At 43.2% G+C, this 22,557-nt stretch overlaps 1 pseudogene; it reads left to right on the forward strand.

Moving 5' to 3' along the window:
* Positions 1-25: 25 nt before the first annotated feature.
* LOC135514692 (sodium- and chloride-dependent GABA transporter 2-like) lies at positions 26-22,439 on the forward strand (annotated as a pseudogene).
* Positions 22,440-22,557: the final 118 nt, after the last annotated feature.

A 22,557-nucleotide genomic window follows, 5' to 3' on the forward strand; every position in this document is an offset into this window, starting at 1 on the left:
AAGTTCAATACCAATGTCTTAGATAGTTTGGGGTGGGTCATCAGAAGGCCTGACTTTTTTTGGAGCCGTGGGATCAAAGGATCCAGGACACACCCTCTGGTATTCAACCCATGACGAGAGACCCATAGTATCTAGCAGAATCTGGCCGCATGTGGCTTCCCATGTTTCTCACATGTTTTCGTCTCACATGTTTTCGTCTCACGCCCAATCCCAGATCAACCTGTATGTCTTAGTCTGTAGGAGTTGTCAAAGGAGAAGGAAAGGTTCATTAGGAGTTAAAAAAAATAAAAAATCTAATATTGGCAGTCAGTTGACTGTTGTACACCAATATGAAATCAATTTTCTTGCAACAATGCTATGAACTCATTGCGTTTTCTTTTGTCTGCCCTCTTAATTCATTGTTTGGCTTGGCGATAAGTCTAATTGTGCAAATATCTAATCGCAGGATTTAAATTCACATTAGTGTACCAGTGCAGGGGAATGCAGTAAATTTGCATTAATTGCATGTAATGTGATTCTGAACACATCTGCTTCAGCTACTGTATTTAGGGAAACCCACTAACCAGTGGAAGCAAAGCCAAGTAAAATCCAGTCCTGACCTCCGCTGCTTTCACCCACTCACCTCTTTAAAAGACATGCTAACCAGAGAGGCAAACGTCTATCACGAGACAGGACGTAGGTGATTGCAGGTGGACACTGGATCATTAACCAAAACAAATTGTATAATTAATCTTTGATTCATTTGTTACATGGTCCTGTATGCCTTGTGAATGACTATTTTAAGTGTTTAGAATCAACTGACTCAATAAGTGGGAGTATCTAAGAGGGGAGGGGTCATATGGGCAGAGAGTAGATTGGAGGCTGAGCCTAAATTTAGGATTACAACCTCCCACCCCCTATTTGCTCCTCATGTTAAATACTAAAATGTGAATATCTACAGATCAATATTCACTGACTGAGAGCCAGACTTGAGACACCCCATAATAATGAATGGTACGTACTTATATTTGAATTCTAAGACATTGGTGTAAAACATGTTACGTCATGTCTTTTTCTACATTTTTATTATGTATCAAATAAGTTGTAAGATGACTTCATCTCTGGGCATATTTTAGTGTGAGATCTAAGGTTGAGTGTGGAATCATCCTGGGCTGTTTGCCCAGATTTTAGATTTTCAATGTAAAACATTTGTAAATAGTTAATCAATTCTGTAAGCATGCGGTCTCAGGGCTTTTGCCGCTCCCACCCATTCATGATCAATGTCAGTACAGTATGTACATGACATAATGGGACATGGGGATCAATGCCACATGTTAATCAATTTAAGGTTGGCCTGAACTTGATTGTGTAAAGCTCTGCCTTTTTTTTTTGAGTACATTTAAGTTCTTCAAATGGCAGTTTGAGAGAGCCACAAACATTATTTGAGGAGTCATTAGACAAAAGATATGACGCAGTATCAATGTACTTGACATGTACTTACATGTTACCCTGAAATCTGGAACCTGTTTTGCGAACTTTCCACTTCTTGGCCAACATGGCTTGACATGGAGTGGAATAATAACTCAAACGGACAGGTACCTAGGCTACTTACATGTGACTTTACACGTATATTTAATTTAAGTGTATGTGCGTCACTACATGTAGCTACTAGTCTTGAAAACAGCCAAACTCATTCTGTGTTTTTATTGCTTGAAATAGTTCAAGCGTGCCTCTCAAATGGCAAGAACAGCAGCAGGTTGAAGGACCTGGTCCCTGTCCCTCAGCCCCAGTCAGAGGAGAAGATGCAGGAGAGGGGCCAATGGAGCAACAAACTGGAGTTCATCCTGTCTGTGATGGGATCCATCATCGGCCTGGGGAACATGTGGCGCTTTCCTTACCTCTGCTACAAGAACGGAGGAGGTAAGTTCTAAAGGTTGAGCCCAAGCAAGGTCACAGATGTTTAATTTTGAGTCACAAAGACGAGCATGTATTAATGTTTGACAGGTCGTCATTTTAAATAAGGATTTGTTCTTAATTGAAAATAATAGTTTGCAAATTTATTTTCTTGACTTGTTCATTTTAGGTCCTAGTGGAACACAGAGCTTCAACCGTGTATCTCCAGCAACCGATTTGCAAATGACTATTTTAATGTAATAACATTTGTTTGTTATTAATAACATACACTGAGGCCTAGCTATAAAAACATTGTTGGGTCTAATTGGAACTCAGGCCTATTTAGATCAGGCCATGGGTTTAGGGAAATGCTTATGTAGGTGCTACATCAGATGTTTCTCTCTGTGGGGTGTATGCGATCAGAGGTTAGGGGTCAGAGAATGTCACAGCTGTTTCCCCTCTGTCCTAAATAGCCTGTGGTCAAGCAGTTGCCCCTGCAGCGTTTGCCATGCTCCGGAAATCCATCCATCCAAGCACTCTAAACATCCTCAGATTGGCTGACGTCAAAAGTCGACAGACTGCGTTGCGTCATAAACTCTGCGTGAAAATAAAATTTGTTGACATTGAGATTATTCACAGACTGGAATGTATGTCTGTGAAACCCTATGGATGAAACACCTTTATTATAGTGTCTACATGAGGTAATTCTGACTTTCTTAGGCGTACCTTATCACTGACTCATGGTCCTCGGTATCTCATTTGGTAGAGCATGGCGCTTGTAACGCCAGGATAGATTCCCGGGATGACCTGAGCTATAAAAATAAAAAAATGGATGCACTCCCTTGTGACTGCAGACCAGCCTCAATTCGTCGGGGCATGGACTCTACGAGGTGTCAATCGATTCCAATGCTTTCCACAGTTCTGTCAAGTTGTCAAGTTGGCTGGTAGTGTATCTTTACTCCGACTCGCTCGTTCCATCTCAGCCTTTTATGCTCGCTTCGAGGCAAGCAACACTAAAGCATGCAAGATGTTCCGGACGTCTGTGTGATCACGCTCTCCGTAGCCGATGTGAGCAAGACCTTTAAACAGGTCAACATTCACAAGGCCGTGGGGCCAGACTGATTACCAGGACGTGTACCCAGAGCATGCGCTGACCAACTGGCATGTGTCTTCACTGACATTTTCAACCTCTCGCTGCCCTAGTATGTAATACCTACAATTTTAAAGCAGTCCACCATAGTCCCTGTGCCCAAGAAAGCGAAGGTAACCTGCCTAAATGACTACTGCCCCTTAGCACTCACGTATAGCCATGAATTGCTTTGAAAGGCTGGTCATGGCTCACAACAACACCATTATCCCAGAAACACTAGACCCACAACAATTTGCATACCGCACCAACAGATCCACAGATGATGCAGTCTCAATCGCACTCCACACTGCCCTTTCCCACGACTCCAACACCATCATTATGGTTGCCTACCACACGACAGTGGAAGTCCTGATCACTGACAATGATGAAACAGCCTATAGGGAGGTAGTCAGAGAGCTGGCAGTGTGTTGCCAGGACAACAGCCTCTCCCTCAACATGAGCAAGACAAAGGAGCTGATCATGGACTACAGGAGAAGGCTGGCTGAACAGGCTTCCATTAACATCGACGGGGCGCGGGTTGACTGCTTCATAGTGGAGCGGTTCCTTGGTGTCCACATCCCCAACAAACTATCATGTTCCAAACAAGACAGTCGTGAATAGGGCCCAACGACTCCTTTTGCCCCTCAGGAGACACAAGATTTTATGGTTCCCCAGATCCTCAAAAAGTTCTACAGCTGCACCATCGAGAGCATCCTGACCAGTTGCATCACCGAGGCACTACAGAGGGTAGTGCGTACTGCCCAGTCCATCACTGGTGCCAAGCTTCCTGTCATCCAGGACCTATATAGTAGGTGGTGAGACGAAGGCCCCCCCACCTTTGTTTTTACTCTGCAGCTACTCGCTGTTTTATTATCTATGCGTTGTCACTTTACCCCTACCTACATGTACAAATTACCTCAAATAAATTATAACCCCACACATTGACTCTGTACCAGTACCCCCTGCCGAGTAGGGCAGCGGTCCAAGGCACTGTATCGCAGTGTTAGACGCGTCAGTGCAGACCCTGGTTCGATCCCGGGCTGTATCTCAACCCACAGTGATCGGGAGTCCCTAGGGCGGTGCGCAATTGTCCCAGTGTCATCCGGGTTAGGGGAGGGTTTGGCCCAGGGTAGGCCGTCATTGTAAATAAGAAAATGTTCTTGCCTAGTTAAGTAAATAAAATATAGCCTGGCTGTTTTCTTGTTTTTCATTTTATTTTTGACTTTAGTTTTATTTAGTAAATATTTCTTAACTCTATTTTCTTAACTGCATTGTTGTTTAAGGGCTTGTAAGTAAGCATTTCACGGTAAGGTCTACTACACCTGTTGTATTCGGCGCATGTGACAAATAAGGTTTGATTTGATCCCACAGATTGGATTGAGATCTGGTGACTGGGCAGGCCACTGCAGTAAGCGGAATTCACTGTCATGTCTGTGGAACCATTCCTGGACAATCCTAGTCTTGTGGCATGGGGCATTATCCTGCTGAAAAAAATGTATTTGCAAATGGATACACTGCTGCCATGAAGGGATGCACCTGATTGGCAATAATGTTCAGAATTTTATCAAGGGGTCCAATGTGTGCCATGAAAACACATCCCACACCATCACCACCAGCCTGAAGTGTTGACACACGGCATGATGGATGCATGTACTCGTGGTTTTCTCCATACCCTAGTCCTCCCATTAGCAGGAACTGGGATTCAGCAGACCAGGCGCTTTTTTTTTTTTTACAATCATCCAGTATCCAGTGTTTTTGTTCCTTAGTCCACTGCAACCGCAGTTTCTTGTTTTTGACTGAAGGAAGTGGGACTCTGTAAGATCATCAGTTTCCATACCCCATTTGTGTCAAGGAACGACAAGTTGTGCATTCCTTTATGGGTCTTTGGGCACCAATCTTGTGCTTGACTGTCAGTTTACTAATTGAAGCATGTCTGTTACGCACAATTCGTGTCAGCTTCCTTTGTCCTCTTTCCTCAATGTCCAGTTTTTGACCATTGGCTTGCTTTTGGCTGGATGTCCTTTGGGTGGTGGACCATTCTTGATACACACAGGAAACTGTTGAGCGTAAAAAAAAAAAAACAGCAGCATTGCAGTTCTTGGGACACAAAAAAACGGTGCTCCTGGCACTCACGACCATACCCCGTTCAAAGGCACTTGAATCTTTTGTCTTGCCCATTCACCCTCTGAATGGCGCACACACACACAATTCATGTCTCAATTGTCTCGAGGCTTAAAATTCCTTCTTTAATCTGTCTCCTCCTCTTCGTCTACACTGATTTTGAAATGGATGTAACAAGTGACATCAATAAGGGATCATAGCTTTAATCTGGATTCACCTGGTCAGTCTGTCATGGAAAGAGAATGTTTTGTACACTGTATATATTTTTTAATGACTCCCCATTTCCCATCCCCCAGGTGCATTTCTCATCCCCTACCTGATCTTCCTGTTCACCTGTGGCATACCTGTGTTCTTCCTGGAGACTGCTCTGGGCCAGTACACCAGCGAGGGAGGCATCACCTGCTGGAGGAAGATCAGTCCACTCTTTGAGGGTAACCTGCTCTTTCCTATGGGGCTATATCTTCCTTTAAGGCATTATACTGTAAACAAGGTTATGCTATACAATAAGGGTTTGTGTCTGAGCTTTTAACACTTTGTCATGTGTCACTGTTATATACATTATGCAATAAACAATGTGTACTTATATTGTAATTACATAGTTACTACCATGTTTTTTTTTTCTGGTTTGAGTGACACTTACTACAAAGTGGGACTTTTTATTTACTTTCTATCCATTCCTCTCTGTCTGTCCCTGTCTTTGATCCAGGTCTTGGCTACGGCACCCAGATCATTGTGGCTCTGCTGAACTCCTACTACATTGTGGTTCTGGCTTGGGGAATCTTCTACCTGTCTTTCTCCTTCTCCTGGGAACTCCCTTGGTCCTCCTGTAACAACACCTGGAATACAGGTGAGACAACAATAATAATGGAAATGTCAGCTTTTTTTTAAGTGGCTTTGCTGTATGGAGCGATAATACAAATAAAAAATGATTGAATTCCATATTACTGCTTTTAACACTTGTCAGTGATTTTATGGTGGTAATGATGCAACATGTGAACATTTTTATCTAAGAAACTTGCGTGGAGTTTCAGAGGAGGAACTATTCTGTCAACTACACCCTGCCCGAAAACTCCACATCCCCCGTCATTGAATTCTGGGAGTAAGTATTCATAGCACCTCTCTTTGTTATTCAACACATCTCAATTCAAATATTTTTGTTGTCCAGGGCTAGGCTTAATCTGTGTCCTGGAAACCGGACCCTCAAGTCTAAGATTTTAACTTTATTTGGAGTAGCTGAGGGTACTTAAAATCAGAATATCTAAACTAGAATTGTTATTGCACTTCATCCATTGTGATTTTGTTCTGACAACCTGTGTTTATTCAGGAGAAGAGCCTTGAGGCTGTCGTCTGGCATTGACCACATGGGCTCTCTTAACTGGGACCTGGCCTTCTGTCTGGCCATCGCCTGGGTCATGTGTTACTTCTGCATCTGGAAAGGGGTCAAATCCACTGGGAAGGTGGACTTGTTTCTTTCAATTCTTCCTGTCTTTATTTATTTACTCCACCAGAGTCCTGTTCATTAGGCATTAACCCCTTACACTTGTGGGAATTGGCCTATATGGATAGGGATAAATTGAAATGTTTATTACAGAGGAAATATTGAAAGTATATGCATAACAGTGGTTGCAGTCAAAAGGGAACAATTTGGAGATTATGGGAAAATTATTAGACTAAAGGTGATGACAAAACAGTTAATCTGAATCTAGGTTGATTCCAAACATTACATTTTATGTGCATTTACTGTGGTGCAAATGTATGTTTCACCACGTTTGTTGATAACTAAATTTGAAAATACTCTGGATACATTCAGTAACATGATACAAATATTCATGGAACATTTGGGGTAGGTGCATCCCCCCCCCCAAAAAAAACGGTTTTGAGTGAAAGGTCTAACTGGAGTTTCTCTCCAACTCTCCAAAGTGTGCACAGTTCCTACCTCATTTCAATGCACTTTTATGACTCAAATAACCATTTTCCACTAAGGTGCTTTTCTTGTACTCTCCTTACTGTGCCGTTGAGGAACTAGATCAAGCAGACTTGTAGTTTTTTTGAAACTCATGTGGCTTAGTTGGTAGAGCATGGCACGAGGTTGGTGGCACCGTAATTGGGGACGATGGGCTCGTGGTAATGACTGGAGCGGAATCATTGAAATGATATGAAATGCATGGTTTGCCATTCCATTTGCTCTGTTCTGGACATTATTATGAGTTGCTCTACCCTCAGCAGCCTCCTGTGGCACCAGGGTTGTGGGTTCTATTCCCATGGGGGGACCACTACCAACAAATATATAAATGTTTGCACTCACTACTCTGGATAAGAGCATCTACTCGATGACTAAAATGAAATGTAAAATGAACACATCCTTGCATCCTGCACTTTACACAATTACTGTTGGTTGTGCATTCCACAAAAGGTCCATTGTAAATTGCAGTCTGGTCAGGTGGGCATCATTTTAAAGAGTGTCCAATTGCCAACATGGCTAGCTAAGTTACAGATCAGGGTCATGTTCATTAAAATACGATCTTAGTGTTAGGCTTTCACAAGGCAATTCCAGGAAGCAGATTGTAATTTTGGTGTGCATAGAATAGGGTGACAAGTGCATTCAAATGCGTGTTCACAATACCACAAACAGGCATTCTGTTCAGAGCAACCAACGGTATGACGCCATATCATCTTGTAACTGTACATCGAGCATAGTGATCATAAACGTTAACAGTATATATTACATGGGTTTTATGATAGTCCAAATGTGCACTTCACATTTCCATAATGGGTGTATGGCTTGCTTGTACGACATCAAAGCTGTATTCATTATAATCCTTAACGTCTCATCTTTCGATATAAGTCGTCTTATTTATTTACACCATTTCCCTCATTCAGACAACAAAAATGTTGCAAAAGTTGCCCAACAAGCAGGAGGGACGGGGGCAACTTCTTGTCATGTGCAGTGTTCAAGTTCAGAACGGCTGTCAGTCAAAACGAATACTGGTCTGTAAAGAGGAAACCTTGAGCTCTGAGGTCATGTATAGCATGTTACCGTACAGCCACTGCGTTCCAATTTAGGCGCTTATCAGTGTCCTAATCTTCTATTTTGAACCCGTGTACGGGTACGAGTGTAAAGAGCTACACAGAGGAAGCAGAGTGAAACAGGGAGGGACTACCTGGTCTTGTTCGTTTCTTTCTTCCCTTAATGGACATGACCCTGATGTGTTAGATCACTGACTTTTTCAATATGATTCCATCCAATCTACAGGTGGTGTACTTCACAGCGACCTTCCCCTACCTGATGCTAATAGTTCTGCTGATTCGTGGCGTCACTTTACCAGGAGCGGACCTAGGGATCAAGTTCTACCTTTACCCTGACCTGTCAAGACTAGCAGACCCTCAGGTAGGTACCACAACAATAAGAACCCCTGTCCCCTGCTGTTACATAGTAGAAACCCTGTTGACTGAACCACACACTTGCATCAGGTAGCTTATTGTTGTGGGAGCAATGGTATGAAATTACATTTTATGCTCAGAATAGCAAACAGTCTACTTTCAGTATTTTACAATGAGGTGACTATCAGAACATCATTTAGGTATGTTTGAGACTGGTATGATTTCAAAGATATTGTCCATAATAGTTATCTCAATATTACCCTATGTCTTTCCAGACTAGTGAATTTGAAGTTTGGAATAAGGTCCTTGGGTGAAGGTCCTCCAGGTGTGAGTGTAAATATCCCAGGGTTATCTGGAATGCTATTTTCTGCTCGGTCCATCTGTGCTCCATGAAAGAGTCTGTAGGAGGCTGTGAGTGGTGGGGTTGCACGGAGGGGCAGGGACACTGCACTGAAGGGGAACACTGACCTCCAGGACCCTCCAGCTGCTAGACTCCCCCCCTCAGGGTGTCAGGGCTCAGCCCTCAACTGGCTTAGCCTGGTCTGGACCAAAGCCCGGTATTTTCAGGTTCAGCATCATCAAAGTGCTTTTCTCCACATGGAGGACTGGGAAATTCGGCTCATGCCATAGATTTAGAGTTTGGCAAACTCAGTACCAAAACCTATTGTGTTTGTCTGCAGGGAGTTTGAGCATGTGGGATTCATGGCATTGACACCACAGATTTCTCCTGCCCTTTCTCGAAGTCCACCCATCTACACCCTAGCAGGGCAGATATTTTGATTGCGTCATCATCCCAGGGCCCTTTGCTGCCCTGTTCTCACCTTTCAGATCTTCAGTCGATGGTTGTGGATTGAGAGGTGGGGATTGTTAATCAATGTTTAGACCACAAGACGTTTAACTGACTGGTTGACAATTCACCTCTGCGGTGTCAGTGGTCCTTAATGATTAGGTAAACTCATTAGGGACAAAGAGGAAGAGAAAGGTGAAACAAGCATGCAACGTGGTGCTCCGCATGTTGCTCTTTAACTCTCACATTCTGAAAACACACATAACTAATGGTGTGTTTTTTTTAGTTTTTACCATGAGCATCATGCTTTTGGGACATGTTTTTCTATATAAATAAATTAATGGTGGCCCACAGTCAGGAAACCTGCCAAAACAAAAACGGGTCACTCTCCATTACTTTTTAAAAGGAGGCTTGTATTTGCACTGTTTTATTCAAATCAAATGTTATTGGTTCGCAGATGTTAATGCTAGTGTAGCGAAGTGCTTGTGCTTCTAGTTCCAACAGGGCAGTGATATCTAACAAATATTCTAACAATTCCCCAACAACTACCTAATGCACACACACCTAAAGGGATGAATGAGAATATGTACATATAAATATATGCATGAGCAATGGCGGAGCTGCATAGGCAAGGTGCAGTAGATGGTATAAAATACAGTATATAGATGTGATAGGAGTAATTTAAGATATGTAAACATTATTAAAACGGCATCATTATTCATGATCTTAGGTATGATCCAATACCATCCCTAGATGACACACCTTTGCCTTTATTAGTCATTTTTCTCCTACAGTAGTTGCTTGACTGGCCTCTGTGCCCTCACCTCTCTCTGTATAACAGGTATGGATGGATGCAGGGACCCAGATCTTCTTCTCCTATGCAATCTGTCTAGGCTCCCTCATAGCATTGGGGAGTTACAACAAGTACAACAACAACTGCTACAAGTACGCTAAAGATGCATTAAACACTCTTACCAAACACACACACACACACACACACTATGGTAATTATTGGTTCTGTTTTTTTTATTCCCTTATAAGACGGAAACAAACTCCCCTTAAATCTTCATGTCTTTGGGATCTTGTTTTGCAGAGACTGCCTGGCCCTGTGCTTCCTGAACAGTGGGACAAGCTTTGTGGCAGGCTTTGCCATCTTCTCCATCCTGGGTTTCATGGCTTATGAACAGAATGTTCCCATCTCAGAGGTAGCAGAGTCTGGTGAGTGTGTGTTTTTAATGTGACCTAGTTGTTAATTTAGATAATTTCAATAATTTGTTTAAATGCAGGTATAATGTTATTTTGCTATTATATATGATTCCCTGTTCTCTCTTCATTAGGTCCTGGCCTGGCCTTCATTGCATACCCTCGTGCTGTGGCCATGATGCCGTTTTCTTCACTATGGGCCGTCTTCTTCTTTATCATGATCATCCTGCTAGGCTTGGACAGTCAAGTAAGGCCTCCGAAGATGTTTATGAACGTACTGTCAAGAAAATTGGCCCAGTTAAGGACAAAACGGACCACTTCTGTACAACGAGAACTGAGAGGCGATCCAAGATCATTGTTGTCTATGTAACCAAACATACCTAGCCTAACATGATATCAGAGATGCTTACTATTTGTTACCAAACATGCCTAGAACTGAGATGTGTTAAAATACCTCTCCCTTTCTCTCCAGTTTGTGTGTGTAGAGAGCTTGACAACGGCCATGGTGGACATGTATCCCGAGGTGTTTCGTCGCAAGAACCGCAGGGAGCTCTTTCTGGCTTTAGTGGCCTTCATCTCCTTCCTCATGGGCCTGGTCATGTTGATGGAGGTAGGCATCACACCTGGAATTTGGAATTAACCCTCATGGGTTAGGTAGGGGGAAGTCACCTGCCTGGGGACTGGGTTGGGGATAAACCCTCAAGGCCTATTTCATTGTGTTCTTTAGCTGTAATATGCAGACAGACATCAAGTCTAATTTACCAGGTGGCTGGTCGAGATTGCGTTCAAAACAAATATATACTCTGATTTGTTTTATTACCTAGGACATTTTCATTTTGCAGACAGAAACCACTTTAGAGTGATTAACAGCCTCATCACTGTGGTTCAGAACAGTTGTACACTACATGACCAGGGGCCTCCTGAGTGTCGCAGCGGTCTAAGGCACTGTATTGCAGTGTTGAGGCGTCACTACTGCCTGGAGGTTTGATCCCAGGCTGTGTCACAGCTGGCTGTGACCGGGAGTCCCATAGGGCGGTGCATAATTGGCTCAGCGTTGTCCGAGTTAGGGGAGGGTTTGGCCAGGGGGCTTTCCTTCATTCATCGCGCTCTAGTGACTCCTTGTGGCGGGCAGGGCACCTGCAGGTTGACTTTGGTCATCAGTTGAGCGTTTCCTCTGACATGTTGATGCGGCTGGCTTCCGGATAAAGCAAGCAGGTGTTATGAAGCAGCGCGGTTTGAGCGTTGGGCCAGTAACCGAAAGGTTGCTGGATCGAATCCCCGAGCTGACAAGGTAAAATTCTGTCATTCTGCCCCTGAACAAGGTACTGCTCCCCGGTAGGCCGTAATTGTAAATAAGAATTTGTTCTTAACTGACTTGCCTAGTTAAATAAAGGTTAAATAAAAAGTCAATAAATTTAAAGCGAGGCTTAGCAGGTCTTGTTTCAGAGGACGCATGACTTGACCTTCGCCTCTCCAGAGCCAGTTGGGGAGTTGCAGCGATGAGACAAGATCGTAACTACCAATTGGATGTCGTGAAAAAGGGAGTTTAATAAAAAAATATGTGGACTCCTGCTCGTCAAACATCTCATTCCAAATCATGGGTATTAATACGGAGTTGGTCTCCATTTGATGCTATAACAGAAGGCTTTCCAATAGATGTTGAAACATTGCTATGGCGATTAGGCCTGTCTCGCCATCAGCGTTCCAATTAATTCTGAAGGTGTTCGATGGGGTTTAGGTCAGGGGTCTGTGCAGGACAGATAAGTTCTTCCACACCGATCTCGAGTGTTTTTGAGTTATTTTCTTGTCTCTCTTCAGGGTGGGTTATATGTATTCCAGCTGATGGACTACTATGCTGCTAGTGGCATGTGTCTTCTCTTCATGGCCATCTTTGAGACTGTCTCCATCGCATGGGTCTATGGTAAGTTAGAATACAATTCTACAACAACAACAAAATATCTGATGGAACCGTTCAAAAGATAGTTACACCATATCAATCCCACAGACAGAACTGTAACTGGTTTATTCAAGAATACAGTGCATTCGGGAAAGTATTCAGACCCCTTCACTTTTTACACATTTTTATGTTACAGCCTTATTCTAAAATTGATTAAATGTTATTTTTTCATGAATCTACACTCAAAACCCCATTATGACAAAACACAATTTGAGACATTTTTGCTCATTTATAAAAAAACAAACATCTCTTACTTACAAAAGTGTTCAGACCCTTTGCTATGAGAGCTCAGGTGCATCCTGTTTCCATTGGACATTATTTGGAAAGGCACACACCTGTCTATATAAGGTCCAACAGTTTACAGTGCATGTCAAAGCAAAAACCAAGCCAAAGGAATTGTAGAGTTCTGAGACAAGATTGTGTCAAGGCCCAGATCTGGGGAAGGGTACTAAAAACATTTCTGCAGCATTGAAGGTCCCCAACAACAGTGGCCTCCATCATTCCTAACTGGAGGAAGTTTGTAACTACCAAGACTCTTCCTAGAGCTGGCCGCCCGGCCAAACTGAACAATTGGGGGAGAAGGGCCTTGGTAAGGGAGGTGACCAAGAACCCAATGGTCACTGACAGAGCTCCAGAGTTCCTCTGTGGAGATGGTTATCCTTCTGGAAGGTTCTCCCATCTCTGCAGCACTCCACTAATTAGGCCTTTATGGTAGAGTGGCTCGACGGAAGCCACTCCTCAGTAAAAGGCACATGACAACCTGCTTGGAGTTTGCCAAAAGGCACCTAAAGGACATTCGGACCATGAGAAACAAGATTCTCCAATCTGACAAAACCAAGATTGAACTCTTTGGCCTGAATGCCAAGCGTAGCATCTGGAACAAACCTGGCACCATCCCTACAGTTAACTATGGTGGTGGCAGCATCATGCTGTGGGGATGTTTTTCAGCTGCAGGGACTGGAAGACTAGTCAGGATCCAAGGAAAGATGAACGGCTCAAAGTACAGACAGTTTTCGTTACTAATCTTTCTCCAGATTGCTCAGGACCTCACTGGGGCGAAGGTTCACTCTCTAACAGGACAACAACCCTAAGCACACAGCTAAGACAATGCAGGAGTGGCTTCGGGACAAGTCTCTAAATGTCCTTGAGTGGCACAGTCAGAGCCAGGACATGGACCAGATCGAACATCTTTGGAGAGACCTGAAAATAAGTGTGCAGTGACGCTCCCCATCCAACCTGACAGCGCTTGAGAGGATCTGCAGGGAAGCATGGGAGAAACTCCCCAAATACAGGTATGCGAAGCTTGTAGTATCATACCCAGAAGACTCAAGGCTGTAATGCAGTCTATCACAGTGCAATCCGTTTTGTCACCAAAGCCCCATATACTACCCACCATTGCGACCTGTACGCTCTCGTTGGCTGGCCCTCGCTTCATACTCGTTGCCAAACCCACTGGCTCCATGTCATCTACAAGACCCTGCTAGGTAAAGTCCCCCTTATCTCAGCTTGCTGGTCACCATGGCATCTCCCACCTGTAGCACACGCTCCAGCAGGTATATCTCTCTCGTCACCCCCAAAACCAATTCTTTCTTTGGCCGCCTCTCCTTCCAGTTCTCTGCTGCCAATGACTGGAACGAACTACAAAAGCACTGAAACTGGAAACACTTATCTCCCTCACTAGCTTTAAGCACCAACTGTCAGAGCAGCTCACAGATTACTGCACCTGTACATAGCCCACCTATATTTTAGCCCAAACAACTACCTCTTTCCCTACTGTATTTAATTAATGTATTTATTTTGCTCCTTTGCACCCCATTATTTTTATTTCTACTTTGCACATTCTTCCATTGCAAATCTACCATTCCAGTGTTTTACTTGCTATATTGTATTTACTTTGCCACCATGGCCTTTTTTTGCCTTCCTTATCTCACCTCATTTGCTCACATCGTATATAGGCTTGTTTATACTGTATTATTGACTGTATGTTTGTTTTTCTCCATGTGTAACTCTGTGTCGTTGTATGTGTCGAACTGCTTTGCTTTATCTTGGCCAGGTCGCAATTGTAAATGAGAACTTGTTCTCAACTTGCCTACCTGGTTAAATAAAGGTGAAATAAATAAATAAATTGCTGCCGAAGGTGCTTCAACAAAGTACTGAGTAAAGGGTCTGAATTCTTATGGAAATGTGAAGTACTTTTTATTTTTTAGAAATTAGCAAACATTTGAAAAACCAGTTTTTGCTTTGTCATTGTGTGTGTGTGGATTGATGAGAGAGAAAAAATGATTTAATACATTTTAGAATAAGGCTGTAACATAACAAAATGTGAGTCAAGGGTCTGAATACTTTCCGAATGCACTGTATATTCCTCACCTTTGATAGTACTGTTCAGAGACTACTTCATAGTCTCAAATGTTGACATTTGTGTCCACAGCTCTTTTGACCAAACCCAGCATGGTTAGCCTGTCTCTGTATGTTGTTCCAGGTGTCGACCGCTTCTATGATAACATCGAAGACATGATTGGCTACCGTCCAGGACCTTACATTAAATACTGCTGGCTGTATGTCACCCCAGCCACATGCGTTGTGAGTAACCTACAAACCCATGTAAACTCTCATAAACAGTATAAAATGTCATTAGTTGTGTTTTGGGAAAGGATTTTTTTCCTGACCAGGAAAAACTCTGGGCCCTAGACAGATCCCATGATTTGGAAAAACACCAGTTACAGTTGGAAATGTTGACGGCCCCAGTCAAGGCTCACTTCTAAATCAAATACTTGTTTTTTTTCACTAGGCAACCTTTGCATTCTCCTCATCAAGTACACCCCTCTGAAGTACAACAATGAGTATGTGTACCCCTGGTGGGGCTATGTGATAGGCTGGCTCCTGGCTCTTGCCTCCATGGTCTGCATCCCTTTCTGGATGATCTACAAACTCTCCACCACAGAAGGAACGTTCAGAGAGGTGAATTTAGGTTCCTTTCCTCTTGACACAACATACACTACATGGTCAAAAGTATGTGGACACCTGCTCGTCGAACATCTCATTCCAAAATCATGAACATTAATATGGAGTTGGTTCCCCCTTTGTTGCTATAACAGCCTCTACTCTTCTGGGAAGGCTTTCCACTAGATGTTGAAACTTTGCTGCGGGGACTTGCTTGCATTCAGTCAAAAGAGCATTTACTAAGGTCGGGCACTGATTTTTGGCGATTAGGCCTGGCTCGCAGTTGGCATTCCAATTCATCCCAAAGGTGTCTGATGTGGTTGAGGTTAGGGCCTCTTCCACCGATCTCAACAAAGGTTTTTTTATTTGGCATTTTTTATGATTATACAGATAATACAGAACAGTTAGAGTTCAGAACTCGGGTCCCCCGGGTAAGATCTTTGTATTTGAAAAAAAAAGTTAGAATAAAAATAATGATACAAATTCTAATTTGGGTTGGTTTATGGAGCTGTGAAATTAGCTGGGTTCATGTCTTCTACAAAGGATAGGAAAGGTTGCCAGATATTATAAAGTATAATTGCAGATTCCCTTACGGAGTAGCATATTTTCTCTAGCTTGAGATGTTGCATAACTTCCTTTATCCAATAATTAAAAGTAGGAGGAAACCGATCCTTCCACTTAAATAGTATGAAACGTCTAGGTAGAAGAGTAGTACATGCCAGCATCTTGCCCGTAGAACTGTTGAGGGGCCTCATGTGGTGCCACTCTGAATAATGCAATAAAGGCAGGAGGTTCTAAAGGTCTCTCCAGTATCTTAGAAAATGTCTCAAAATTTGATACCCAGAGATCTGTCAATTTCGGGCATGTCCAAAACGTGTAATAAAGTAGAAGGAGCCTGCTTACATCGATCACAAGTGGAATATATTTCTGGTCTAATCTCGGATAGTATTGCCTTTGACGAATGCACCCGATGTTAACTATTTTAAATTGAATTACAGCATGTCTTCTCCATATAGATATGTATTCTCTGGAGCAGGTATTCCCAAACTGGGGTACGTGCAATGCCGTCAGGGGTACGCCAAATAAAAATATGATTTACATTTAAAAAATATATATATAAATATAAATAAATAAATAAATAAATAAATTAATTTTCCCTGAATTCTCCATGTTCATAATTTTTGTGTAGAGATTCATTTATTAGATTTTCAGCTTGTCGAGTTGAAATAAGAGCGCACTGTCTGAAGTGTCAAATGTTGTTTTAGTAAATCTGCGGATGAATAGTGTGAATATGCCATATCCAAATCCAAGATTTTATTTGTAAGATCCCCTAGGTGTTGAATATTGCACTTTAATCGTGCGCTGTAGGAAATCATTTGTCCCCTTAGATAAGCCTTCATTGATTCCCATACTGTTGGAGGAGACATTCTAGGGGTTTGATTAAGCTCGAGAAATAGCTTCATTTGAGAATGATATACACCTGCTCGTATAGACTACTTTTCTAGGGAAAAGTAGTCTATACGTGATAAGGTCTTATGAACTGATAAGAAAGAAGAATAATCCCTAGCTGTGGGATTGTGTCAACGTCACGCATCAGATATGCCATATGTCTTAAGAAATAGCTGAATCGTGGATACTGTCTTTGATGAAAATTATACCTTAGGAGAGCTACAATCCAGATTGGGCAGAAGTACACAATTCATATCACCACTTAGTATTAGGTGCTGTGTGTCTGTATTTGGTAATTGAGTAAATACATTTGAGGAACTAACTGATATCCCAGTTTGGTGCATAAATGTTAGCCAAGATAACAGGTGTATTATACAGTCTTCCTACTACAATAATGAAACGGCCTGCTGAGTCTGCCTCTACACTTGACATTGCGAACGGTATGTTTTTACTAATTAAAATGGTCGCTGCTCTAGTTTTAGAATGAAAATTGGAATGATGTGATTGACCGATCCACCCTCCTTTGAAATAGGTGGTCAAAAGTGCGGAGATGTGCCTTTCGAAAGGCGATATCTACTCTTACGTTTCACTGGGTAATTTCAGATTTAACATTCCAGTGAGCAAAAGTGATTGAGCAACTAGCTGTGTGTCTCATGATTTTAAACCTAGCCATGTAAAGTCAGGTGTGAAAAGGATAGATGCCATATTACCATAACTGATCCATTAAACATTTTTCAATATCCACACATGTTGTGGTGGGTGGAACACTAAACCTATTGTGTAAAGAGCCCTGCTGAAATAGTGAGTTGCACATAATAAATAAATGAATAATAAACACTTTTAAAACCCAAAGCTAGGCTGTTTTAAAAGAAACTATAAAACATTTTCCAAATCACATCTTACAGCAATACCACTAAGTTAGCTGCACCATCTTTAAAGAAATTAATGTAACCTAATAATATAACTGTGCTTTATCTACCCTGGATACGGGTACCATCGATAAATAGAAATGGGCAGCTTCATGGTAATAAAATAAAAAGTTTAAAACAAGGAGAATTGACTCACAAGAACTAAGGCACTAACGTTACCTAATAATAACAATATCAACTGATACCACTGGCAACGCTATACAGTATCTACAAAAGAAAAGACTGAGTCTGTAGTGGTAGACACATTCGTCCATTACCCTAATCGCCAAATAGGGGAACATTCAGCCATTTGTTTCGTCCGACCTCTGTAGAATATTCACCTTTACGAAGGCCATCACCTTATGGCGGTCTTTACAGTTGGCACTAAGCATTCGGGCAGGTAGCCTCCTGGCATCCACCAAACCCAGATTTGTCCGTCAGACTGCCAGATGGTGAAGCGTGATACATCACTCCCAGAGACCGCGCTTCCATTGCTCCAGAGTCCAATGGCAGGGTGCTTTACACCCCTCCAGCTGACGCTTGGAATTGCGCTTGGAGATCTTAGGCTTGTGTGTGGCTGCTCGGCCATAGAAACCCATTTCATGAAGCTCCCGACAAACAGTTGTGCTGATGTTGCTTCCAGAAGCAGTTTAGAACTCTGTAGTGAGTGTTGCTACCGAGGACAGTCGATTTTTACGCGCCACGCTCTTCAGCACTCAATGGTCCCATTCTGTGAGCTTGTGTTGCCTACCACTTCGCGGCTAAGCCGTTCACAATAACAGCACTTACAGTTGACTGGGGCAGTTCAAACTGACTTGGAAAGGTGGCATCATATGATGGTGCCACGTTGAAAGTCACTGAGTTCTTCACTATTGCCATTCTACTGGGGGGGCGCTCTGCCACTTTCAAGACGTGCCTCCGAGTGCTGGGGTTGATAGCTTCCACCATCTCAGTAGTACCTCTTCACTTACTTAGTATGAGAGACTTCAAGCACTGGGTGTTTGTCCAACGTCTGTGTACATGGCTTCATCTCAATCGCTCCATACATCTCTCGGCTCTCCGTCACTGGAAGAGCCCCTCGATCTTCGTTCCTGGCACTCCCCTAACTGTAGTGGCAACAAGGGAAATGGTGACATCACTCACGGGCTGGGGTACAGTTCACGAGGGAATTGTAATAAACATATTAAGGACCCCACTTCACAAATTGCTCACAGAAATGACCTTTATCTGCTGATGGTGTTTCTTTCACTGAAACACTTTCTACCCTCCCTTTTGAAATTGTCACGTTTTGACCAGAACGGACAATACGACTGTAGTCGGGTGGCACTCACCCCATGTGCTTACACAGATTATTCGTTTGGATTATTCTGTGAAGCAGAGCACACCTACTGTCCCGACGCACAACTCATGTCTCGGGTGTACTGAACATATGAGTGGATTTATTGTTCAGAGGGAATCCCCATCTAAGGGACTGGAGACTCTTTCCCCAAGTGGTGAGACAGATCTGAGTGAAATATGGTCAAGCGTCTGTAGAGCTCTTTGTGTTGCAAGAACACACGCTCGCTTTTCTTCCCCTCAGCTTCATACTCCCCACTCTGGCCAGAGTGAGGGAAGGCGGCTTATCTCTCATCTTGGTAGCCCCGCCAATGCTAGGCAATACAACGAGCCCTGTCAACTCTCGTTACGCAGGGATCTGCTGACCCAAGCGAACAAAAGATTTCCCGGATCCATGGCCCTCTGAAGTTAAATCTGGATGTGACAGGCTTGCATCGTGTCATTGATTCCACATTCTCACTGTATGGAAATAAGTGGTGGATTATTGAGAAGTGATGTGACCAAAAACAGATCATTCCTTACCAATGCTCTGTATCCAAGGTGTTATGCTTCTTGCAGGATCTTTTGGACAGAGGGGAGGCGTTCTCAACTCTTAAGATCTTTCTAGCTACTATCTGGGCCTGTCAAATAGGCTTGCACAAAAACACAGTGGGAAAACATCCTGTCATGTTGTTTCACTGTGTTTTTGTGGAAGCCTATTTGACAGGCCCAGATAGCAGCTAGAAAGATCTTAAGAGTTGAGAAAGCCTTCCCAAATGAACCACCTGTTGCTTACGTACAATTCCCAAGCCTTTACCCCTGTCATGTAATGTGTTTGTTGTGCTTGAGACTGTTTCACAGCAGCCTTTTGAGCCGTTGGAAAACGTGGAGATTAAATAGTGCTAGCTATTTAAATAGTCTGGGTGGCCATTTGATTCAGCAGTCTTATAGCTTGGTGGTAGAAGCTGTTAAGTAGCCTTTTGGACCTTGACTTGGCGCTCCAGCAGCGTTTGCCGTGCGGTAGCAAAGAGAACAGTCTATGAGTTGGGTGACTGGAGTTTTTGACAATTTTTTGGGGCGTTCCTCTGACACCAGCTGTTCTATAGGTCCTGGATGGCAGGAAGCTTGGCCCCAGTGATGTATTGGGCCGTTCACACTACCCTCTGTAGCACCTTACGGTCAGATACCGAGCAGTTGCCATACCAGGTGGTGATGCAACCGGTCAGGATGCTTTCGATAGTGCAGCTGTAGAACTTTTTGAGGATCTGAGGACCCATGCCAAATTGTTTTTCTTCCCGATGGGGAAAAGGTGTTATCGTGCCCTCTTCATGACTACCTTGGTGTGTTTGGACCATGATAGTTTGTTGGGGATGTGGACACCACTTCAACCCCGTCAATGTAAATGGGGGCCTGTTCGGCCCTCCTTTTCCTGTTCCTGTAGTCCACAATCATCTCCTTTGTCTTGCTCACATTGAGGGAGAGGTTGTTTGCCTGGCACCACACTGATTAGGTCTCTGACCTCCCTATAGGCTGTCTCATTGTTGTCAGTGATCAGGCCTACCCACGTTGTCATCAGCAAACGTAATGATGGCGTTGGAGTCGTGCTTGGCCACGCAGTCGTGGGTGAACAGGGAGTACAGGAGGGGACGAAGCACGCACCCCTGAGGGGAACCGGTTTGAGGATCAGCGTTGCAGATGTGTTGTTGCCTACCCTTGCCACCCGTCAGGAAGTCCAAGATCCAGTTGCTGAGGCAGGTGTTTAGTCCCAGGGTCCTTAGCTTAGTAATGAGCTTTGTGTGCACTATGGTGTTGAATGCTGAGCTGTGTTGGACTATAATAGCAAAGGGTTACAGCCTCTGGAGGGCCTAAGAGCTCACTCCACCAGAGCTATGGCCACCTCTTGGAAACTGTTCAAGGGCATCTCCTTACAAGAGATTTGGGATGTGGCTTGCATCCCCTCATACCTTTGAGGTTCTACCAACAAGATGTCACTGCGCCTTCATTGGTGCACACTGTCCTCGGTGTCGGACCTCTGAGGGTTGATATTGAGACTGCATGGCTTCAGAGAGCATGTGCGATATGGGAGTTGGCCGTATCCCACAGTGAGACGTCGAAACAAATAATTGAAAGATAACTTAAGGTTACTTGTGTAACCCCGGCTCTCTAATATTATGAGTGCGACATCTCACCACATTCCCCTAGTCGCAAGCGTGTGAGGAAGTTTGTCTCGTTCAAGAGTGCTCAGAGGGCAGGCGAGTGACTCTTTAGTATGAGGGGAGGGGAGTGCCCTCATTCACCACGTGACCTGTCTGTGTCCAACACTTGTGTATAATTGGTCCTTCGAGCTACTTATTCTGGTGAACCCCACAGTTCGATGTCTCACCCATATTATCAGAGAACCAGGGTTAAGCAAGTAACCTTACGTTTCTCAGTCCAGTGTTTTTATGGCAATTGTTTCATTCCTCTTTGATACACAGCATTTACTAACATTATTATCTCAATCTACTCAGTCCATTATTCTTTATAAATATTTCAAATCTTCTCTGCAGCGCATTCACATCCTCCTCCAGCCCTCTAACGACCTACCCAAAACCAAGAGAGAACAGGAGAGGATGCTGGCCACCTTTGACCCCAAGGGCGAGGGAGGCATGGAGCCAGTAGGGGTACCAATCAAAGATGGCTACCTCCCAGTGGGGGTGAAGGACTCAAACTGCTAATAAGACCCCAGTGACACCATTGGAGTGACGAATTCAGTTTAATCATTTTGGGAAATGAACTGAAATTCCAATTCAAGATAAAGTGTATCAGGCAGCCCGATAAGCAATGAGAGAAAGGAACAATTTTGCTCCTTTACACAACCCAATGTGCTTTCAGGTATAGAACAAGTCAACTGTTCAATTACAAAAGCTTCTTTCTCATTGTTCAATGGACTGTGATCTCCACATTTTTTTTATTGTTGGTCTATTGCCAAGTGATAGATTGTTGTTAGGCCTACTGTATTGTATTCCATGTATTAAAGGAATCATCTCACAGGGCACAATGTCAATTCAACGTCTTCCGCGTTGGTTAAGTGTAATTTCAATGACGTTACGTGGAAACAACATTGATTCAACCACTGTGTGCTCAGTGGGAGAGTAAAGGAAGCTGTACATTACAAATGAGATGAATAACCGTTGATGTTGTTAGAATGTGGATCATTGCTAAATGAAGATGTATTGTGTCATCTTTGTCAATTTAACAAGAGCTAACAATGGTTGGGCTTAGAAAACGTGTACAATATTTTAATGATTGATTTTCTGTGTAACATGACTACAAAAGACTGTACAAAATAAATATGAATCTGTATGTTTTAAATAAACAAAATGTGTAGTATCAGTATGTTCTATGCTATTATTATGATCCTTGTGGGATCACTCTTCACTAGGAAAGGTTTTAAAATCACTTCACAGTATTGTTCTAGTCTATTCAAGTCTTTTCCTGGACCAATTTCTAT

Source organism: Oncorhynchus masou, chromosome 26 (genome assembly GCF_036934945.1).
Source record: "Oncorhynchus masou masou isolate Uvic2021 chromosome 26, UVic_Omas_1.1, whole genome shotgun sequence".
NCBI lineage: Eukaryota > Metazoa > Chordata > Actinopteri > Salmoniformes > Salmonidae > Oncorhynchus > Oncorhynchus masou.